General features: G+C 45.1%; 3 non-coding genes across 3 annotated transcripts; all 3 read right to left on the reverse strand.

The window, feature by feature from the left end:
- Nucleotides 1-5181: 5181 nt before the first annotated feature.
- On the reverse strand, nucleotides 5182-5253 carry Trnat-ugu (transfer RNA threonine (anticodon UGU)). The gene has a single exon. It is a non-coding gene; the product is annotated as a tRNA-Thr (tRNA).
- Nucleotides 5254-5425: 172 nt separating this feature from the next.
- Nucleotides 5426-5497, reverse strand: Trnat-ugu (transfer RNA threonine (anticodon UGU)). Its single transcript has one exon. It is a non-coding gene; the product is annotated as a tRNA-Thr (tRNA).
- A 172-nt stretch (nucleotides 5498-5669) lies between these two features.
- Nucleotides 5670-5741, reverse strand: Trnat-ugu (transfer RNA threonine (anticodon UGU)). The gene has a single exon. It is a non-coding gene; the product is annotated as a tRNA-Thr (tRNA).
- Nucleotides 5742-21707: the final 15966 nt, after the last annotated feature.

Raw genomic sequence — 21707 nt, forward strand, 5'->3', positions numbered from 1 at the left:
GTAGTCGTCAGTTCATTTTTCTCTACTAACGATTATTTCCCGTCCGAACACCTCAAACGCCTTCCTTGCACTGTCGTCGGGTACATGATAAGGCAGCCAGTGCAGCTTGGCTACGATTTCCTGTTGGGAACAGTCAATAATCAAGCAGTGCTTCCCCTTCACAATGCATTCTTTTGCATTGTGTAGCTTCTGTTTTGTTTCCTCGTGGTGCGTCGTTAAAAGCCAAATATGGTTCAACTGATAAACACCAAACGCCGCGATTTCTCTACCTTTGATCAGTTCTTTCAGCACAGGTTTGAAGTCTTCCTTGCAGTAGGGTCGTCCGGTGATGTCACCATGCAGCACAACAGTATTTTTTCCAACTTCTCCAGCAGGCAAACTCTGCAGCAAAATTCTGTACTCCTGGCATTCCGTTGTCTTCATATTCACACCGTTTTCCCGGCTAAGCCTAGCCGTTGTTGTCACTCTACCGGAGCTCGTGTTACCTGCGACCGTTCCGTACAAAACCGGAAGCAAGAATCCTGGGACTGAGTTATAGCGACCCGGTGCTAGAAATTTAAAGTTGCCTTTGATGCTGTAATTGTTGCACCTCTCTATACATAAAAATATTGTTTCGTTGATTCCAAACGACAGGTAGACTCTTTCCGTCCGTCTTTGTCTCACAAAATCGATCTTTCGTTGTATGTCAAACGAGAGTTGGAAATCACCTGTCGTTGCCGCCAGTGAGGATTGAACTCACGAACCCAGGTTTACAAGACCAGTGCTCTGCCAACGAGCTATAGCTTTTATTATTATTTTTTGCCTTTATGTTCTTTATTTGTCTAAAACCACATTGGTCACATCATACACCACTTGTGTATAATCGTATAAAATGCCCGGTTTTCCTTTCTCGGACGCAGCGTCCTTTCCAGATGCCTATGCAGTTTGATGTCGTCCTTCCTGTATATTACACCTTTTTTTTTCCCTTGAGTAGTCTTTGTCTCCTCTCTTCTGGCGTTATAAGCGGCGCCGGTGAGTATCTAGTTTTCTTGAAGTTTGTGTCCTTCCACTTGAATTCTTTTCCTCCAGCGTCTGAGGCTCTTATGCAAACTTTGCTCTTCGTTGATGGCACAGATTCAGTCACTCCCCCCATATCATGTCCTTCATCGATTTCTAAACCTGTGCCGTTGTTTGGACTTGCGTCCTGCTACTCGGTGCTTGCGCTTAATTCTGTGCTGGGCACCACGAAGTCTATTGCGGAGCTCCCTGCTTCGGGAAGGCTGTTTTCATGTTGCACACCTTTTGTGTCTTCTGGAGGATGACCTGCTGCTCCGAGAGTCGTTGCCTTCTGCTGATGAAGCTTCTCATCTATACCGGCGCCGCTCGTTGTCTCCTCATTGATCCATCTTTCCGACAGGATGGCTGTTTCGACATCGACTCCTTGTGCTCGCGTGTGCCGCTCTGGCTCAGATTGGTGCTCTCTTTTCTCTTGCGACGTTGCCCCCGCTTGTGCATTTTCGTCCTCGTCCATTACTTCCGCTGCCGTCATGTTTTCGGCAGGTGCTCTCGCCTTGGCAGCGTAGGTACTAATGCAGTAATCTGCAACATGGCCGAAATTTCTGCATGTTTTGCACCAGGAGGCTTTACATATCTTCCTTAGGTGCCCCACCTTCTTGCGCCTGAGACAGAGCTTCGGTTTTCCCGGTATATCTATCAAGACCTGGCCTCCCATTATCTTCATACATGAGGAATGTCCTCCACGGACACCCCGTCACGCAGAATTATCCCAGCCTTGCGCGTCGTCGTCTCAGCACCTGCGAAAGCTGTTGATCTCCATCGTTCTCTTTCCACTTTCCCGTATGCAGTACGAGCATTGCTCAAGCGTTATCAGACACGTGCATAGGTAGCCAATGCACCGACATGTAGATTTCTTTGTGATTGGGATCCAGGATGATCCACTTTGTATTTTTCACACTGATCTCTTTCTTCGCTACTAGTTTTTCTTTCGACAGCCTTGAATGCAGTGTCAACACCCACACGTGGTTATACAGATAGGCCCTAAACTGGGCTACGTCTTCTTTCAAGATCATAGAAAAGACACCTTCGGCAAAGTCGTCTGCCCGATATGGTCTCGCGGAAGGGTCCGCATGCAGACATATAGTATGCAACGACACATTACATGTAGGCAGAGTCGGTAACACTAGTTTGTAATTGTCAGAGGATGCACTGACTGGAACGTTGTTGATGGTACCCCGGCTAGGATTAGCCGTGTTGAACGCAGCTCCCACGGAGCCCATTTCCGTACATCCGACCGCAACCGCTGCAGGAAGTAGAATGCCAACAAGCTATAGCGGCCCGGTCCTAGAACTTTAACGTTGCCTTTTATGCTGTAATTGTTGCACCTCCCACTACATAAAAATAGTGTTTGGTTGATTCGAAACGACAGATAGACTCTTTCCCTCCGTCTATGTCTCATAAAATAGATCTTTCGTTGTATGTCAAACAAGAGTTGAAAATCACCTGTCGTTGCTGCCAATGAGGATTGAACTCACGAACCCAGGTTTACAAGACCAGTGCTCTGCTAACGAGTATACACTGTAAACTTTTTCACACTTTTAAAGGTGTGCGCCATGCACATTCAACTTGGTTGCGTAACATTGCATCTCCAGGATGATATTTTACAAAATTCGGAAAGCATTACAAAAGATCAAGTGTCAGTGCAAATCTTGCTTTCATTATGTCTTGGATATCGTAGATAAGAGCTAATGTATATATGCATCGCTACCGATAATCGAGCACGTGCAAGTGTCTACAATACTGTTCAACAATGTTGAGACATTGCAAGACTGAATTTTTGGAGGAAAGACAACACTCGAGTAAAGGAAATTAATGCGAAACCGTGCTCCATTATGATGTTACCAAAATTACACCGAAAAAGGCGTAAGCCATGCACGTTATTACACCTTTAAAGGTGTGAAAAGGTTTAGAGTGTAGCAGCCCGGTCCTAGAACTTTAACGTTGCCTTTTATGCTGTAATTGTTGCACCTCCCTCTACATGAAAATATTGTTTAGTTGATTCGAAACGACAGGTAGACTCTTTCCCTCCGTCTTTGTCTCATAAAATCGATCTCTAGTTGTATGTCGAACGAGAGTTGGAAATCACCTGTCGTTGCCGCCAGTGAGGATTGAACTCGCGAACCCAGGTTTACAGGACCAGTGCTCTGCCCACGAGCTATAGCGGCCCGGTCCTAGAACTTTAAAGGAGCATGGAATGGAAATTTGAATGGCTGAAAACCGTTTTTAATTTGTCAAGCAGTGTGTAAAAATCATTCTCGTAAAATATTTCGGCTGAACAATGTTTTGTTACAGCGCAATTCGATTTATAAAATCGCTTCCGTGGCGGGAGGCTCGCGCGCTCCAGCCACAAGCCACTCCCGATTGACTGTGACGTCAAACGTTAAACGTGCTCTCATTCGCTACGGAAAATTCGTCTGCTTCGGACACGGCATGCTCCTTGTTGACAGCGGTTCATTATGTTCTATCAGTTTGAGGCATAAAACAGAGGTGCAAACGAACAATAAAACATTACGCTCATAATGGTAACGCGATCGTGTGTCTTATTGTTTGTGTTTATTATACACGTCTCGAACTAACGAAAAGTGCCAGCATCTCACATGAAGGGATACGCAGGGTGGCGGTTCGTGCTGTTCGCGAAGCGATGCAACATGACGCAACTCACCACGTATTCGTTCCTGAAAAAAAAAAAAGTCAAACAAAGTATGTTGCAAGGTATATCTAAACTGGTAGCGAAAACTAGCGAAAATACCAAATCAGACCCATCGACAAGGCCACCAGCAAGAGGCGCGAGCGATCCTGGGTGTTGACAGTAGAGGTACTGTTGTAAACAGAAAAACTTTGCAACATGGGCGTCGCTTGTGTGTGTACTAATAGGTTATTCATAATTTCAATGTAGAAAAAGCTTTCTGTTGCCCCGCTCGTGCACATATACAAGATCATCTACCACTCGAGTACATTTCCGTATCCTGCTCCTTTGCGCATGTGTCACAGTTGGGGGTGTTTATCCGTGCGTCTCTGTATCCGTACCGTGTGTCCGTGCATTGTAATACGGAGTTCGTGCACTCTTTGGGTTAAACAGGAATCGACGTTCACATCTCCGTAGTGTAGACCAAGATTAACACGTGTAAACAGGTGAATACAATGCATCCCCTCTTGCTGGGCCCGCGAAAAAAAAGATTTCGTCATGGGACGAGTGGCCATGATAGTGTGAGTGTTAGCAGGAACCAACTGTGCACCAACGATGTCGTGTTTTGTTGCAATGGACTTATAACGGCCACTCATTGAATAAATGCAAATGTCTGATCACTAGGTGTACGTATAGCTCTAGGTGAGAAATGGGCCTTATGTGAGCCTTCCTAATTTCTGTATGTTCATCACGATGCCTTTTTGTTTGGAGTTGTCAAAATCTGTGATAACCGTATGTATTTGGAATTGATATGATTCATTAAACCTGATATGCTTTATTTTTCTGTGTTCTCGTCTGGTATTGTTGACTGGGCGCTGAAACGGGAATACAAAGCAAGCGAAGTGGGCAAATGTAAACGTGCATGGCTAATTATGCACTACTTATTATTCATACTAGTGACGTCATCTCTGACGTCATTTATTTACAATCGTAGTAGTCCGCGCAACGGATGGATGGCGCTGACCGTCTCAATCATGGCGTCATTCTGAAGACACAGAGGCCTATGGGAGTTGCGCTACCTGTTTAAATATACCTTGTATGTTGTTTCTGTTTGCAACTTACTGAACTAGTTCAACGATCGCAACTTCCACTCGCACTGCACCTGCACGTCCACATTCCCTTTTGGAGGAGTGCTGACCTCAATCCACACGCGAGTTCCCGATTTCGTTGCACTGCGTGTCTTCACTGTGCAACCGAAAAGAATCGACTGGCGGCAGACTGATCAGACAACCAATGTTTCCGACGCCATGTTCTGTAAAAAAGAAAAGAAAAGGAAAAGAAAGGTAGCCGTTTCTGATGCGCATGCGTCTCTCGGCAGAACAATGCGCGCGAATTGTTTGGTTGATTCGAAACGACAGGTAGACTCTTTCCCTCCGTCTTTGTCTCATAAAATCGATCTTTCGTTGCATGTCGAACGAGAGTTGGAAATCACCTATCATTGCCGCCAGTGAGGATTGAACTCACGAACCCAGGTTTACAAGACCAGTGCTCTGCCACCGAGCTATAGCGGCCCGGTCCTAGAACTTTAACGTTGCCTTTTATGCTGTAATTGTTGCACCTCCCTCTACATAAAAATATTGTTTGGTTGATTCGAAACGACAGGTAGACCCTTTCCCTCCGTCTTTGTCTCATAAAATCGATCTTTCGTTGCATGTCGAACGAGAGTTGGAAATCACCTATCATTGCCGCCAGTGAGGATTGAACTCACGAACCCAGGTTTACAAGACCAGTGCTCTGCCACCGAGCTATAGCGGCCCGGTCCTAGAACTTTAACGTTGCCTTTTATGCTGTAATTGTTGCACCTCCCTCTACATAAAAATATTGTTTGGTTGATTCGAAACGACAGGTAGACTCTTTCCCTCCGTCTTTGTCTCATAAAATCGATCTTTCGTTGCATGTCGAACGAGAGTTGGAAATCACCTATCATTGCCGCCAGTGAGGATTGAACTCACGAACCCAGGTTTACAAGACCAGTGCTCTGCCACCGAGCTATAGCGGCCCGGTCCTAGAACTTTAACGTTGCCTTTTATGCTGTAATTGTTGCACCTCCCTCTACATAAAAATATTGTTTGGTTGATTCGAAACGACATTTAGACTCTTTCCCTCCGTCTTTGTCTCATGGAGTCGATCTTTCCTTGCATGTCAAACGAGAGTTGGAAATCAACTGTCACTCTCATACAGCGTATTTATGTACAAGGATGCACATGAACAGGCTAAGCAAACGTGCAACATGCGTGATTAAGCTAATATGACAACACGTGATTACAAAATACAGGTTTATTCAGGTACTGGCGCGACGTAAGTCCCTCAGATAGCATGCCAAACTTGCCAAATGATTTTTCATAAGCTTTTTCCATTTCTGTACAGGCACCTTTGATGTCGATGTTTCAGCTTCTTCTGCATATTTGACGAAGGTATCTGTTGAAAAAGAAAGAACAAAATTAGAACTGCGCTAAATTTCTGCGCCTAGAAGCATTCCAGTTACCAAAACCTATACAACCGTAGCGGTTCACGCTGAAATGGACATGATTAGGGCCCGTTTCTCATCCCAACGCAGAGATCACAACTCCGAAGTGTTAAGTTATATTTAGTCAGTCACAACAACGCACGAGGTCATTTTGCCGATTAAAATTGAACGTAACCTTTCTCCAATGCTGGTGACGTCCAATGAATCCGGTTCTGAAACATCTGAGCAGTGCTTGCAAAACTGATTGCATGTACTTGTTCGCTGGCCACTACAGCAACAGGTTGTGATACAGAGTATTTGTGGCTTGCTTGACTATGGGGTATCCAAACACACACTTTTTGGAGCATACTAACGTGCGATTTCGGTGCGCCCTGCAGCACGTAGCCACAAACTTTTGGTACAAGAATTTAGTGCGCGACTTCTTTTAAACACACATGTAAAGGCTATCAGCGAACGCTTTCCACAAAGAGTCACAAAAAGCAAGAATATGGTAGTTGCAGACAGGTAACCCGTCAGACATAACGAACCATAACGGAAACACGGGACTGCAACGTACATGTAATGCGCACACGCCTCCCACGACTTCCGTAGGTTGATTCGAAGGTACGCACACAAAACACCTTCAGTGATCACTGAAAGACACTGTCACAGCATGGAGACGGCGACGAAAATATGAGTCCCACGCAGAGCGGAGCGAAATACGTCCAGACGGCTCCGAGAAGCAGGGTAGAATAAGCAAGTAAGCGCCCAGGCATTGAGATGGCATTCGCAACGGCTTCGATGAGAATCCAGGAGCCAAATAGAATGTTGTAGGACACGGAACGGGAAACATGCACCTAAAATTTGAACAGAATCGGACGAAGGGAAATGGACTTCCGGCCGTTACGGCCCGACGACAGTGACGAGCGTCTCTTCAAAGGCCATCACCAGACGCTGTGGCGCCAGCAGTCCTAGGTGAATAACTGGTTAACTAAACGGTCCGCGGCCATACCTTCCTCATACTGCTCGAAATGCAGCTTATACTGCGCATAACGTCACTCATACTGCCCATAACGTCGCTCATGGTGCTCATTGCTTTTCTCATATTGCTTAGATCTGCGCACATAGGGCGTCGTTGGCCTTGCCGTGCGGTTCAAACATTGCTCATACTGCCCATAACGTTGCTCGTACTGCCCATAGCGTTGCTCATACTGCTCACTGCCTTTCTTCTATTGCTCATTTCTTTGCACATAGAAAGTTCTCTGAGTTTTTTCATGAGTTTTTATAGCATGAGTGGTTCCAATGTGCTGTCAGGCTGAGCCCCTTCCTGCCTTCCCACTTCAAGTCAGGTCCCATTGTGGGTCCTTGGGTAGCATGAGTGGTTTCAATGTGCATCCAAGTTGCGCCCTGTCCTGCTATATCATTTGAAGTCATGTCCCACTGTGGATCCTTGGGTGACATGGGTGCTTCCAGTGTGCCTCCAGGCTGGGCCGCATCCTGCCATACCCCTTGAAGTCAGGTCCCACTGTGGATCCTTGGGTAGCATGAGTAGTTCCAATGTGCCTCCAGACTGGGCCGCGTCCTGCCATCCCACTTGAAGTCAGGTCCCATTGTGGATCCTTGGGTTGCATGAGTGGTCCTAGTATGCCTCCAGGCTGGGCCCCATCCTGCCATCCCACTTGAAGTCAGGTCCTATTCTGGATCCTCGGGTAGCATGACTGGTTCCAATGTGCCTCCAGGCTGGGCCCCCTCCTGCCATCCCACTTCAAGTAAGGTCACATTGTGGACCCTTTGTAACATGAGTGGTTTCAATGTGCCTCCAGGTTGTTCCCCGCCGTGCCATATCATTTGAAGTCAGGTTCCATTGTGGATCCTTGGGTAGCATGTGTGGTTCCAGTGTGTCTCCACGCTGGGCCTCGTCCTACCATCCGCCTTGAAGTCAGATCTCATTGTGGATCTTTGGGTAGCAGAGTGATTCCAGTGTGCCTCCAGTCTGGGCCCTGTCCTGCCATCCCACTTGAAGTCACATCCCATTGAGGATCCTTGGGTAGGAGGAGTGGTTCCAATCTGCCTCCGGGCTGGGCCACGTCCTGCCATCCCATTTGAAGTCAGGACCCATTGTGGTACTTAAAGGGACTCTGACCAGAAGTTCAACAAATCTTTCGTTTGCATCTACTACGAAGGTATAATATGCCTCCAAGCCACACGCGAAATATTTTGGTTGTGCGCGGCGGCAAAGTTTGCCAAACGGGGAGCCGAAAACCAGCTTTGCTTTTCCTCCTCAACTCGCGCAATCGGCGCCGAAATCTAGCCTCTTTGTAGTGAATGTCTGCCAATTTCCGTGTGCGTGACGAAAACATGAGGTTCATGTTTCATTGGGCGCCCGGACCGGAAGTTATGTTGTTAGTTTGTGAGAGCGGCGGCATCCGGAAAGCGACCTTCAATATGGACGTCGAAGCAAGGAATGCGGAGACTTCGAGCCCGGAACTTTTTTCTGACCTTTCTGCGATCGAGAAGGAAATTCTGTGTGCTGAACAGTTTGTGAGCCTCGCTTTCGAAACGTCGCCGATGCCGCAAATGCGAGCCGAAGTCAAAGCTCTACGAACATCGGTCGCAGATGAAGCAAACAGGGTCAGTCGCCTTTCTTCGACAGACAGGCAAGCGATGAGCTTTGTAACGCACACTATGATCGAACATGTAGACGTGTCCTCTGAAATTTTGTGTCCTCATATTTAATGCGTACTTCCTGTTTAAGGTGCCGGTGCGGCTGGTATGTCATAATGCCGAAGGAGATCGAATGCTTGTGCTGCAAGGAGCTCGAAAGCGCAGCCGAATGACAGCAATATGAGTGCATTACAACCCAACTTCTATTTGCCCAAGAACAACAAGACTTGCACCCAAGACCCAACAACAAGATTTGCAACTTCCATGCCTCAATACGACTGTCCTGAAGGTGACATATATTGAATTCCGTGGGCAGCGCGAACGTATGAGCGACCATACTCACAAGTAAGTCACATATGGCCCTGCCGAACGATGTTAAAATTTGGGCGCTCAGAATTGGTTTGGGCCTGCATTAAGGTCGCTAAAAACTCCAGCGCAGGGCGCACCACATAAAAGACGACACAATACAGAACTGCGAACTAGAGAAAAGCAGTATTAGGCAACTGTGTAATTGTCAAGGTGATATGTCTTAAGTCACCTTTTTGTGTATTGCCCTGTGCTTATGTTTTTAGAGTATGGCTTTTAGCGATATTGAGTGTTCTTACTTGCGATTCACGGAAAAGTAAAAAAATGTTGGTTTCTAAAAGAAAACAGCATGTGTAGTAATATACAGGGCTTGTGTGCAGAAAAATTGCAGTCGCTTTCAAGCAGGGGCGGATCTAGGATTTTTCCGATGGGAGGGAGGGTCCGCTATGGACAAGTGCCAGGTGCGTGCTGGGATTGGTCCATTGAACCCTACGTACAAGTCTGGAATTGAGGGGGGTCCGGACCCCTGGACGTCCCCTTCCCTAGATCCGCGCCTGCTTTCAAGTACATGTGGAAATGCCACGACACACACCCTGTACTGTGACCGGTTACCTATTTGCCTAAACTATATTTTACGTACATCTGCGTAGACGATATGGATATACTGCATATCGCCAGTTCTTAACGTGTTTTTGCCACAAGCTTGGGAAAAACAAGAACATGGTCATCCCAGCCTGTGCAGTGAACAGGATCTGGCGAGCCTTCCACACAGAAACTGCCACAGGCTTCAAGTACCCAACATCCTAACTGGAGGGAGCTCTTCGCACAGCTCGTCTATCGCATTTAAACTAATTCAGCATCCGTATTTAGGATTACTTATAGCTCTCAGGATGACGCATGGTTCATCAGTTCAATATATTGTGTTGAAACACAACACTAATCCTTTTTAATGGGTCTTGCGGAACGATAGATGAACACTCCTTTCGTGACATTGTGTACCGTTGCTACAATTTCTTGAGCAAGACTGATCAAGAAATGAGAAGCAGAGTCTGTTTTTCCTTGTAACTTCTGTATTTGTTAAGTGACCCATGTTGTTGCCCCCCTCATGTAATGCCTGCAAGGGTCTTTGAGGTATATTCATGAATAAATAAATATCAAAACCAGAAAAAGATGTAACATCTATTGTAATACCTATCATATCTCTGTGTGAATGATACATAAACCTTCTCAGAAGGCATGTTGTCACACTTTGCCTCATTGTGCCTAAAGCCTAATTCCACCTCTTACATCATCTCCACATTCTCAATCTCCAAAGCTATACAAGGTTAAATCAGGTACTACATAAAAAAAGGGGGAAGGAGGAAATTAAAAGCTGACACATTTAAATTCAAAGAAACCCTGGTGCTTTCTTGGGGCTACTCATGTCTCAGTCCTGGATGAGATCCCCATAGAAAACAGCTTTTCTGAGCCTCAGTGATTGATTCCCTTGATTGCCCTGACTGTGAGGAAATACTCATCGACTTGGTGGCAAGTGGGCCTCTGTCTAATAGTGCGGTTTGGAATAAAGGGAGCAAGCAACATCTCTCTACGGTCTTAAGAGGGATATCAACATAACCTGCCAAGGCATAGCATTTCATATTGCTTTCAGTAAGTACAACACTGCTCGTAGAACTTGCGACCATTCATGTTGGGAAAAAATGCTGGAGTTCCCTCAGGCAGTGCATCCAGAACAGGGAGTCCATAGAGAGCACCTTATGAGAGGAACAGCGACAGTGCCCAGCCAAGACACTCCAGGAATTTTGTGCAGGTTTAGGGGGTCACGCCTTTTAACAGTTTTGATGGAAAGCAGGGTGTGTGTAACACTGAGCTCTGGTGTATGAGTTCTTGTTATCTCTAATCAGGTACCCGTGTTCTAGTAATCTGGAAACGCCTTAGCTCTCTTGCAGGTAATTGCTAATGAATCTGAGTGTCTTCTGTGGAAACAGGTTGTAATTTTCTTTCTATCCACCCTTCTTAGTTGCTCTAGCAAAAGCAAATATGTAATGCTGCACACAATATCTAATGCTAGCAAACTAGATGCTTTGAGTGTTCTCAGGCTCCTGAAATGGAGCTACCTTGTGCGTACGCTGTGCCATGTCGGCAAGAACATAAATCAGATTGCCTTTACTTTTGAAATTGGCCCTTCAGTGCTCCACGTGACTGCAAGAATGGTATCCCCTAAACAATAGGCAACAAGAATGATTTCTACAATGTAATGAGCTTTGTACAACAACTTTATTTGAAAATATATTCCAAATGCCGGGTGACGACCTTATAATGTAGCATCCTTTGCTGCAAACACCGCTTAACATAACGACTATAAACGGAGCGTAAACGTTTTGCCGCCTATCCGGGTGGCATCATCAGTACAACAAGGGCCAAAGACGAGTACATCAGCCTACTGATCTAAGAGGCCGTCGTACACATCCGATAGGGGGCCACTGTTTGTATTACAGGCTGATGCATTACGTCTGATAATCCAGGACTCTAAGCACTTTCTAAGGCCACATCGCTAGTCAAAGGTTCCGCACCATCAAAATTAAATACATGTCCGTTAGGCCAACAATGGTATACTAATTTGGTCCTGGTTTCAGTAGCATTAGAAGCCTTGGCAACGTCCCTTGTGTGCTCTTTTAGTCTATTCCCACGTCTTTTGTTTGTCTTGCCAATGTAGGTTGCATCGCAGTCTGTGCACTTAACTTTATATGCACAGTCTTAATGCCTGATGGGCACAGTTCCCTTCAAATGGCGTATGAAACACCTTGGACGAAAGGAATGCACACCACTGATTTGACTCCTTCGATGTTGTTTGTGACTGTTCTCAATTGTTGTGTTAAGTCGGTGTTTTCAGTAAAGGATTCTACATTACGAACTTTGTTTGAATGAAGATTAGTGGCGCGCTTCATACCATGGGCCACTAATCTAACAATTGCTTGTGGTAATGTGGTGAAATGGGGTAATCAGCGTTGTAAACAATTTACTTGGCAATATATTTATTTATCTCCTATAGGTTGAAGAACCGTGTGGTGTTAAATAACGGAGGGGCGTGTAATTATACAAGACCGATCACCCAAAGGTCTTGCTTCACACTTGATTAAAATGTGATGCATATGTAACCTGAGAAATGCTGCATGGTGACGATATGACAGGTTCTCCTCACGAATTGTTGGCATGGTTGCGGTTAGTCAAGAAACTGCATATCCAGTTAATGGTAGCACGATCAAATTTTAATGGGGCTAGTTTGGCCAACAAGCAAGCATAAAGCACAGTGTCAAAAGCCCTCACAAAAAAAAAAAAAAAATACTGCATCTACGTGAACCCAGAAATCAAGACAGTTTAAAATGCTGTGACCGAATTATGTTACTTTCGTCTAAATACCCTTTTCTAAAGCCATCCTGGAATTTAAAAAAAGAAATTTATAGACTCAACATGGTTAACAACGTGCTGGTATATGATGTGCTCCATTAGGTTACAGGGAACCCTATAGTGGAGCTGGTTAGTAGATAGAAAGAGCATAGTTGACACCTCTTCTGAAGACAGAAATTAGCTTGTGACCTATGGCCATGACTCAGATACGTACAAAGCACCTTTCACACAGATTAACACATCTTCCTTCCAGCACTTCCACCTTCAAATGTTCATCACTGTTGAGTGGTCTGTCATTCTTGTAACACAGATCTTATTTGAAATGCAGGTGCATAAGGGATGCTCTGAAAGAAAAGCGTTTGGTTTTAGTCCTCTTAATGTTTGCGAAAACAAACTTCACAGTGACTATTCTTCTGAAATGAGCAACTCCGGAACGAAAGCAAAAACTATCTCTGGCCACATCATTGTATCCAACTGAAACATAACACTTCAATTGAATAATGGCAGTTAAAGATGATGATGATTATGCAATTTTAATGGCGCATAAGCACCTCAGGCTATAGTGCGCCAAAACCATGGGAAACTTGTGACTATTAAAAATCAGACAATTATACTAAAATAATATTATAATAAAAATAATCAGTGGAAGAAAAGGCATAAACAATCGTTGGCATTGTGTGGCTGGTGTCGAGTTTTCCACACTCGGTGTTCAATAATAATGCACGCTAGATATGCTATAGCATCAAAAGTACAGCAATACACACACACAATATGTGGTGGGGATATGTGAAACCAATATAACACATACTTACATTTGAAACTTCCTTGAAAAAGGCAATCCAGGTATGTCGGATTTGTTAGACTCGATACAAAGCCAGTAAGTACAGTGTGCAATGACTGATTCATCTTTCGAAAGCAGAGGTGCAGCCCCCATGACCTTTCGTCATCTCAATGCTTCAGAGCGGCATAGCCTAGTCAGGAGCCATCAGATGGGTCACATAAAGTATAACTGGGTTCATGAAGCGGAGGGCTCTGTAGGATACATAAGAAAGCATACTTGTTACAGAACAGCTACGAGAATGATCAGATGCACTTGCATGGTTTTGAGTGCGTAGACTTGGAACTGAAAAATAAATGTGCTAACCTTGTTGAAAGTGCTTTTCCATCAGAAACACACGAGAGCACACTTGGTTTCTTTAGATGAAGGTTCAAAGAATTCAACTTCAGAACTTGCAGTACATCATCAGGTCCCGATGCTCCTTTGATATGCAGCAGACAGAATTTCGCTGAGGCGAGTGACTGTCGTAGCGGTTCGTTGCTTCGCAGCAGATCAAGAACAGTACGCCGCAATGATAGGTGAAATGTTCAGGTTATGGCGAACAACTTCAACACCAAATACAATGACCCGAAAAAAGGTAGAATGAGCCGGGAATCACACAAGTTCGCAAGCTCGTCATATGGCAGCCATTACAGCTCACCGGATACGGAACCATATGGAACGCAGACAACAGACGACAGCAATCGCAAAACCTACTGCATGTGTTAAATGCAAGGTATATTTTTCTTTTTGAGACTCTGTAACAAAAAATTATTAACATATAAATGACATTTCATAAAGGGAATTGACAGGGTATTGTGTGACCATGTGACGCGTTTGAGCCAATTGTGGGTGTTGACAGTGGCCCTCATGTTGACGTCATTTTGATGGTGGGCCTGGGTGGATATTCTATATAAACGTATGTTTTCTCGGTTTGACGCTAGGCGTGCTCTACTCGGATGAAGTCGAATGTTTAAAATTCGAGTTTAGAGAAACCGTGGGGTTTTTAATGCGTGAATTTTCGCATGGAGAGTCCTTGTTGGGTACTCTATCGACTGCAGTTGCGAAAGAGCTCCCACAACTTCTGGTCAGAGTCCCTTTAAAGTGGTATGTGTGGCCCACTGTGTATCCATCTTGCAAGCACAACCCAGCAGCCCACGTAAAGCTGAGACCAATTGTGGATATATCTGGCACCAGTGTTCCACGGTCACACCTGTGGAACCTGGTCTGTGGATTGTTTTTTGCCCACCTGAGGGTTCATTAACGTGCGATGAAAGCTCACCACACGGCACCCCGTATTTAACGTCCCTCGCGGAAGACGGCGTATCTAAGCAACTTGTACCCTGCCACCAAGTTGCTGGCGTCCTCGGCCGGGTTCGAACCCGCGATCTCGGGATCAGAAGGCGAAGACGCTACCGACTGAGCCACCGAGGCCCGTGCAGGTATGTGCACCGGGAGTTTTTGCAAGGCAAATGATAATCTTAATTTGCATATCATAATATATCTATCGTTTATGGCCCTACCGCAATTCGCCCAAGTTACTTTTTCGTCGCTAAATATGCCAGAAACATTCGCGCAGCGTACCGAAATTAAATATTGCGTAATTTTCACATGAGTTTGAAACCGAAACTTTAACGGCCTCGTCGTCGACAAGAGGAGCAGACTGAGCGCCATCTGCATCAGTATGTGTTTTCACACAATTATGACACAAACCCACGATTGCAGGTGGGATTAAGTCGCCATCTTCCCATGCATTTCTCCCTATTCAGTGCGTCAAACGGGGGCGGCACCCAACAGACGTCCCACAGTTATTAGCACTGAAATATCTCTCCCCATACTTGGCGCAAAGTATAAAGTGGCTGGGGACACTGTGCCTAAAGTTGGATTGGAGTTGATTAAGGATTGTTTGGATCCAAGTGGATTACAGACTCAATCCAAGCCATCCAACTGGCAACTTGTCCAAGCGAAGCCTAAATGCTCCTAATGTCAACAAGAAGCACTGTGAAGGCGAAGATAATGCGAAATCGTCGGTTTGTGAATTGAGGAAACGTATTTTTCGAAGTTCGTGATCTACAATATGCTGCACAGTTTTGTGAAATTGGTGATTTGTGGCTTCCGGGCTTCAAGCCTTGTTTACGTCATCGCGTTTGTTGGAGTAGTGTTGTCGGTGCTGTGACCTTTACATTTGCGTGCCATTTACCACTTCTACCATGAACGATGGCCTGTGTTCGTTTTTGTGAATTCGTTTCAAGTTTAGCGAAGTGAAGTACGCAGCATATGGATCATCGTGCTAGCTGCAAGAGATAGAACGTATTTTGCCAGCATAAATTATGCGGTGCTTCTTCCGCAACAAGGTAGCCAATTTCCCCTTAGTTCAAGTACATCGCATCGGCTGGGTGAGTCTTAACGCGCGGTCGTCATCACATCTTTGGAAGTCGTCAATAGTACGACGCCTTATGTGCAAAACCGCGTGATTTACTGCGAGATCATTGGATAAAAATAATTACCGTGATCGAAAGACATCCAAAAAGCAGAAACAACTGCCCCATTGTTTACAAACGGTTTCACGGGCGCCGTCATCTTTGAGGTCACGTGTGCCTTGACATCTGCTGTGATGTGCGACCAGGAACTGTCCAGGATGCATTGTGTTCGCACAGCGCCCTTCCGTCTACGGAGCAATACATTGGGTGCCACCTCTGTGTGTTTTGAAATGTCGTTGCGGTAGACTGTTGGTCGTCGGTAGTTCCCGTCATTGAATTAATTCAATGACGGGAACTACCGACGACGAACCGTCTACCGCACTCTTCAAAACACTCTTCAAAACAGGTAAAAAAAAACGTGCACGTATTTGAGTCTCTATGGTCAAGCGCTGTATTATGCACAATTTGTTTGTCTTGCAACTTCTGCACCAGCTAAATCGCGAGAAATTACGAGCGACGCATGTTGGATTGCATTTACGCTAGTGAGTAGTATCGTGATTTGATACTAAAGTAGCAATGTGGGGTAATTGGCGTTGACTATTCATCACAAAGGTGCAACAGAGGACAAGGGCGAGTAACGAAAAAGCAGGGTGTCAAAGGTGCAGCTCCTGCTTGAGGGTGGCTCCAGCGATGGAGTGACATCAAATACGTTCCTCTTGAATTCACTTCGAGGCTGATTGTGAGCCAGCTGCAAGCTATTTTAGCTCTAAAATCCACTTTCAAGTGGATCATGGAAGCAGAAATGGATTTCCACCTAGGAATCAATTTCCACTTTGTAAGTGGATCCACTTCCTAGCTGGAAATCAATTTTTGGTTCCATAATTCGCGTGGAAGTGGATCCTATTACAAGATGGAAATCCATTCTTAGCTGGAAAGCAATTACTGGTTCCATAATCCACATACAAGTGGATCCATTTCAACAATTCTTCCACCTGGGATGTAGTGTGCTTATGTTCCCGATATCTTTTTTGCTGTGTTTCAGGAAGGGTTGGTTGAACTAAAATTCAGCAAAATTCAGCAATTCATGCATACTACATAATCAATCACAGGTTTTAATGGAATGACACATATGTGCACAAAATCGAGCTTCCTTTCAGAAGTAGTCTAATGGTCCCAGCGGCTATGTGGCTACTTTTCGTGACATTTAGCTGAGGGACCAAGTAGTAACCACTGTATTGGGACCAAGACGCTCCGAACCCTACACTAAGTTGGGATCGGGGCCTAGGCTGGTCCCACTGAAATCTCATCCGCCAAGTGGTCCCAGTTCCTGACTGATTCCAGATCCCAAGTAGTCCCCATTCCAGAATGGTTCCCTACGGGGACCACCTGGGAATGGGGACCAACATGAGACCTGTCCCAAAGACTACCTTGAACTGGTCCCATTCTTGATTTTTGTTTGGTACGAAAACGATACGATAAAACAAGTTATCAAGTCGAGCATGTGATGTCGTAACAAGAAACAGGGCTTGGAAAGAACAGGGCGATTGGCATATCATGTTTTCGAAACTGTTATCATGAAAACCTTGCGGTCTACCAAAATTCGCTAATATCCTCGAACCCATTCGAGAACCGGAACGAAAAACGTGTCGGTTCGACACATTGCTTAGTAGTAAAAGCGCAGAATCAAAAATAACAAAGACGGTTAAGAGCATCAGCTGTTTACTATATACATTAAAAACAAGACTTTCGTGCAGTAGGCTGCACTTCTTCAGGTTTGAGGACCTGTTACAAGTGGTGAAGCATATATCAAAAAACCAAGTCACATGGTACAACAGAAAAGGGTAAGGGTGAAGAGAACTACAAACGCGATACAAATATCAACAAAAATGAAAATGAAAAACAAAACGCAATCAGTAGGAGGTGGCTCGACAAGGTCAGACAGACATACATACAGACGAGTCGGAGTTGTACGTGGAGGAAAACAGTGAACAGCACATTAATAGGCACAGCAGCCAGTTGGCACAAAAGTCTTTAGAATGCGTACGGGGAATTAGGGCTCAAGGGCGAAGGATTGAGGACACACAGCACCTTGATGGCTAAGAGCTTCCAAACTCTGGGAAAGTAACGCGGAGTTGGTGTCTTACTGACTGTGTATCATCGTGTATGATGTGAAAAATGGCAGACAAGTTATAATACAATAAATAGACTCATAGTGTAAAGGACTGTAATGGACCGCCGTACGCGTTGATGCCGTGTGGCTGTAACGTTGCAAATTTCGAAATGAAAAAGGATTCTCGATTTTTGCGTTTGATGTCATTAGCGTACCCGGATTCTAAAATGGTGATAAGTATATGCGTATGCAGATCATGTCCCGGAAGATTAAAATGTAGCGATACAGGTGACTGGCGTTTATTAACAATATCTGATTTATGGCCATAAAATCTTTCACGGATGGTGTTACGTGTTTCGCCTATGTATTGTTTATTGCACAATTTGCATGTAATGAGATAGCAAACATTGAATGAGTTACAGTGAAGGGACTGCCGAATAGAGAAAACGAAACCATTAACAGTGCTACAGGTGGAGGTACATGTTGCAATAAATAAGCAAGTTTGGCAGCGGTTGCTGTTGCAAGGAGCGCAACCGGGACTCTGTTGATTATTGCGAGAGGAAGTGAGTAAGTCGCGTATGTTACGTGATCTCCGAAATGTAATAGTCGGAGCATTAGGGAAAATGTCTTTGAGATATTCATCGGCGTGGAGTATGTTTAAATGGCGTTTGAACACAGATCCTACATTACGGAGTGTGCGGTTGTAAGGTGTAATGAAAGTACATTTATTATGACTTGATGCCTTATTGGATTCACGAGAAAGCAACCTTTCCCTGTCTAGGGAGGTGGCTCTGGCTAGGGCATTGTTGATGAGATCGTCGGGATATCTACGCTCCTTGAAGTCATTGCACATGTCCTTTGCATGCTTAAAAAAATCTTGTGTATTGGAACATATGCGTTTTAAACGTGTGAGTTGTCCAAATGGAATGTTTCGCTTTTGGATATTAGGGTGATGGCTGTTGAAATGAAGGTACTGCCGTTTGTCAGTCGGCCTCTTATAGAGATCTGTGACGAGTTTACCCGACTCGAGAGAAACAGTGACGTCTAGAAAGTTGATTGAAGTACGAGAGTAGTTGCACGTGAATTTGATGGAATTGTGTCGTGAGTTAAAATGATCAAAAAATGAGAGTAGAGAGGTTTCGTCAGCTGTCCAGATGGCAAAAATATCATCAATGTATCGCAGGAATACTAATGGTGTCACTGGAAAAGACTCTAAGGCTCTTTGTTCAAAAAGGCCCATGAAGAGGTTTGCGTAATTGGGTGAAACACGGGAACCCATCGCTGCGCCCTGAACTTGGACATAATGTTTGTCGTTAAAAAGAAAGTTGTTGTACTGCAAGACTAACTCAAGAAGACAAATAATGGTTTTAGTTTGAAGAAGATCAGACGGAAAGGAGGAAAGAAAAAGCTCTACAGCGTTGACACCTTCATCATGGGGAATATTTGTATATAATGACGTCACATCCATAGTTACCAGTATAGCGTTGTTGAGGTTAGGAGAACTGTTATTAATGGAATTTATTTGGGCAAGGAAGTCGTTAGTGTCCTTTACATAAGAGGGAAGTTGTGGAGGAATATGCTTGATGCAGTGATCTAAGACGAGGGATATTTTCTCAGTCGGTGTATTAACACCCGAAATTATAGGCCTGCCAGGGTGGTTAATTTTGTGCATCTTAATAAGGAGATAAAAAGAACCAGGCGTGGTGTTCTTTGGCTTAATAAAGTCTGCTATATTGCGCGGGAGAGAGTTGTCTTTGGTAAGTTCTAAGATCTTCTTGTTGATTATTTTGCAGAATAATGACGTCGGGTCGCCATCAAGAGGTCTGTAAAAAGTCTCATCATCAAGGTGTTTGTTTGCCTCATCTATGTAGGCCGATGCATTCATAACAACTATTCCGCCACCTTTGTCAGCAGGTCTAATAATGATATCTTTACGTCTCTTAAGATTCATTAAGGCCGTCCTTTCTGCTTTAGATAAGTTAAAATTATTAGCGTTGTTATCAATGACAGTTAGGCATTTAATATCGTTATAAACCGCTCTAATGTAATTGTCAATCATGGGACTTGTTTTCGACGGGTCTGGTGTCCAGCTTGAGGGTTTCTTAAATGGGGTTATCTCTGTATGTTCACTGCCGTGGAAAAACGTCTGCAGGTGCATTCTACGACCTAAGCTCAGAAGGTCATTTAGGATTTCGAAATTGTCAGTGCTGGGAGGGGTGGGCACAAAGGTGAGACCTTTGGATAACACATTTACTTCTGCTTTGTTTAATGGTACGTTAGCGAGATTGAATACCACGTTGTTTGTGGCTGAACTGGGATATGTATGAGGTGTCAAAGCATCGCAAATATCAAGATCCTCAATCGGAGTGAGTTGAATGCCGTCGCGTTTCGCCTTCTTGGACTTAGTGCGTTGCAGGACGGAAAGTTTACGGACACAAAAAGAGCGCAGCTCATCCAGCTCATCCGGCGATAGTACACGGCTAAGTTGTCGAAGTTGATTGTCTGTGTCCTTAATGACATGTGAGGCTTCATTCTGTGAGATTCTGATGAGGCTTATGGAAGCATGGGTCAAGATATTGGACCAACTTTTGGAATTACGGGGATATTGAAATTTAAATGAGGAACATGCACTCAGCAGCAAACCTTTAGGAACAACGTGTTGTCTAATGCAATCGATATAAAAATACGAGTGGGAAACAAACCTTGCTTTCTTATCTAACAATTTTCGAGCCTTCAGGAAAGAAGGGGACTTTGAATACACGACTTCAGAAAATCCCGGTGCTCTTTGCGCGCGCATTGCATCCTGGGCGCTTGCTGAGCGGGGGAACGAAGAATAATCCCTCACATTTCCTTTTCGCTGACCTTGACACGTCGTGGACAATGGACCGGTAGGGGAGAAATCGCAACAGTTTGGAGGCCACCCATTCCTTTCGTATTAGTAAACTCCCACAGTTCAAAGCGGCGCTAAGGATTGTGGGATTTTCTGAACTCGTCTATTGTCCGAGATGAGTCAACGTGAACTTGAGCTTCGTGTGTTGTACCGTGAAGTGCGGAATCCTGGTTTCTTGAAAGTGGCCCCTCTCGAAGACGAAGGGGACGTAGGCTTCGGAAGGCCGTCGTTGGACACCGGGCGAACTGGCGAGCTGGAGACAGGGATGGCACTTACAGTGGGGTGCACAGTATCCAAACGAGGACATTCACGCACACTGGGCACTGGGGGCGAAGAAGTTGAGGGCTGCACAAGAACGTAATTACCATCGGAAGAGGCGTTGCAGGTAGAGTCACATTTAAGGTCACGTGGTGCGCACTGGGTGGCATGTGGAGGCACAGACAGAAGATGATGGCTAGAATCCGACTTGCTCGGGCCTGCAAGTGGCACAACAGGGCTCAACGGGGCTGTGTATGAGACGGGAGTTGTGGCATGTTGGGCTTGAGGTTGCGGGCTCGGCGAAAGAAGGTCAATCGGAGGAAAATCTTGGAGGTTCAGATGAAACGTATTGTTGGGCTCCAGGGGTGAGCAAACGGCGGAAGAGAAGAAACGCTTGATGCAGTTGCGATAGTGTGATGAAAGAACTTTGGCCCCGCGGAGGTTGAGGTGGTGACCGTCTAACGCCAGAAAATCCCATGGAGACTGATATAGGCGGTTGTGTCGGATGTAGCCGATGTCGTCGTTGACGATTGACAAGTACCAAAAATGTTGGTTCATGAAGTTGATGTTGCGGTTAGTCTCATAGAGAAAACGGGACTGGTCACACGACAGGTAGAATGACGGGAGGCGAGGGGGGATGCTTGACATC

This window comes from Ornithodoros turicata, chromosome 1, assembly GCF_037126465.1.
Source record: "Ornithodoros turicata isolate Travis chromosome 1, ASM3712646v1, whole genome shotgun sequence".
NCBI lineage: Eukaryota > Metazoa > Arthropoda > Arachnida > Ixodida > Argasidae > Ornithodoros > Ornithodoros turicata.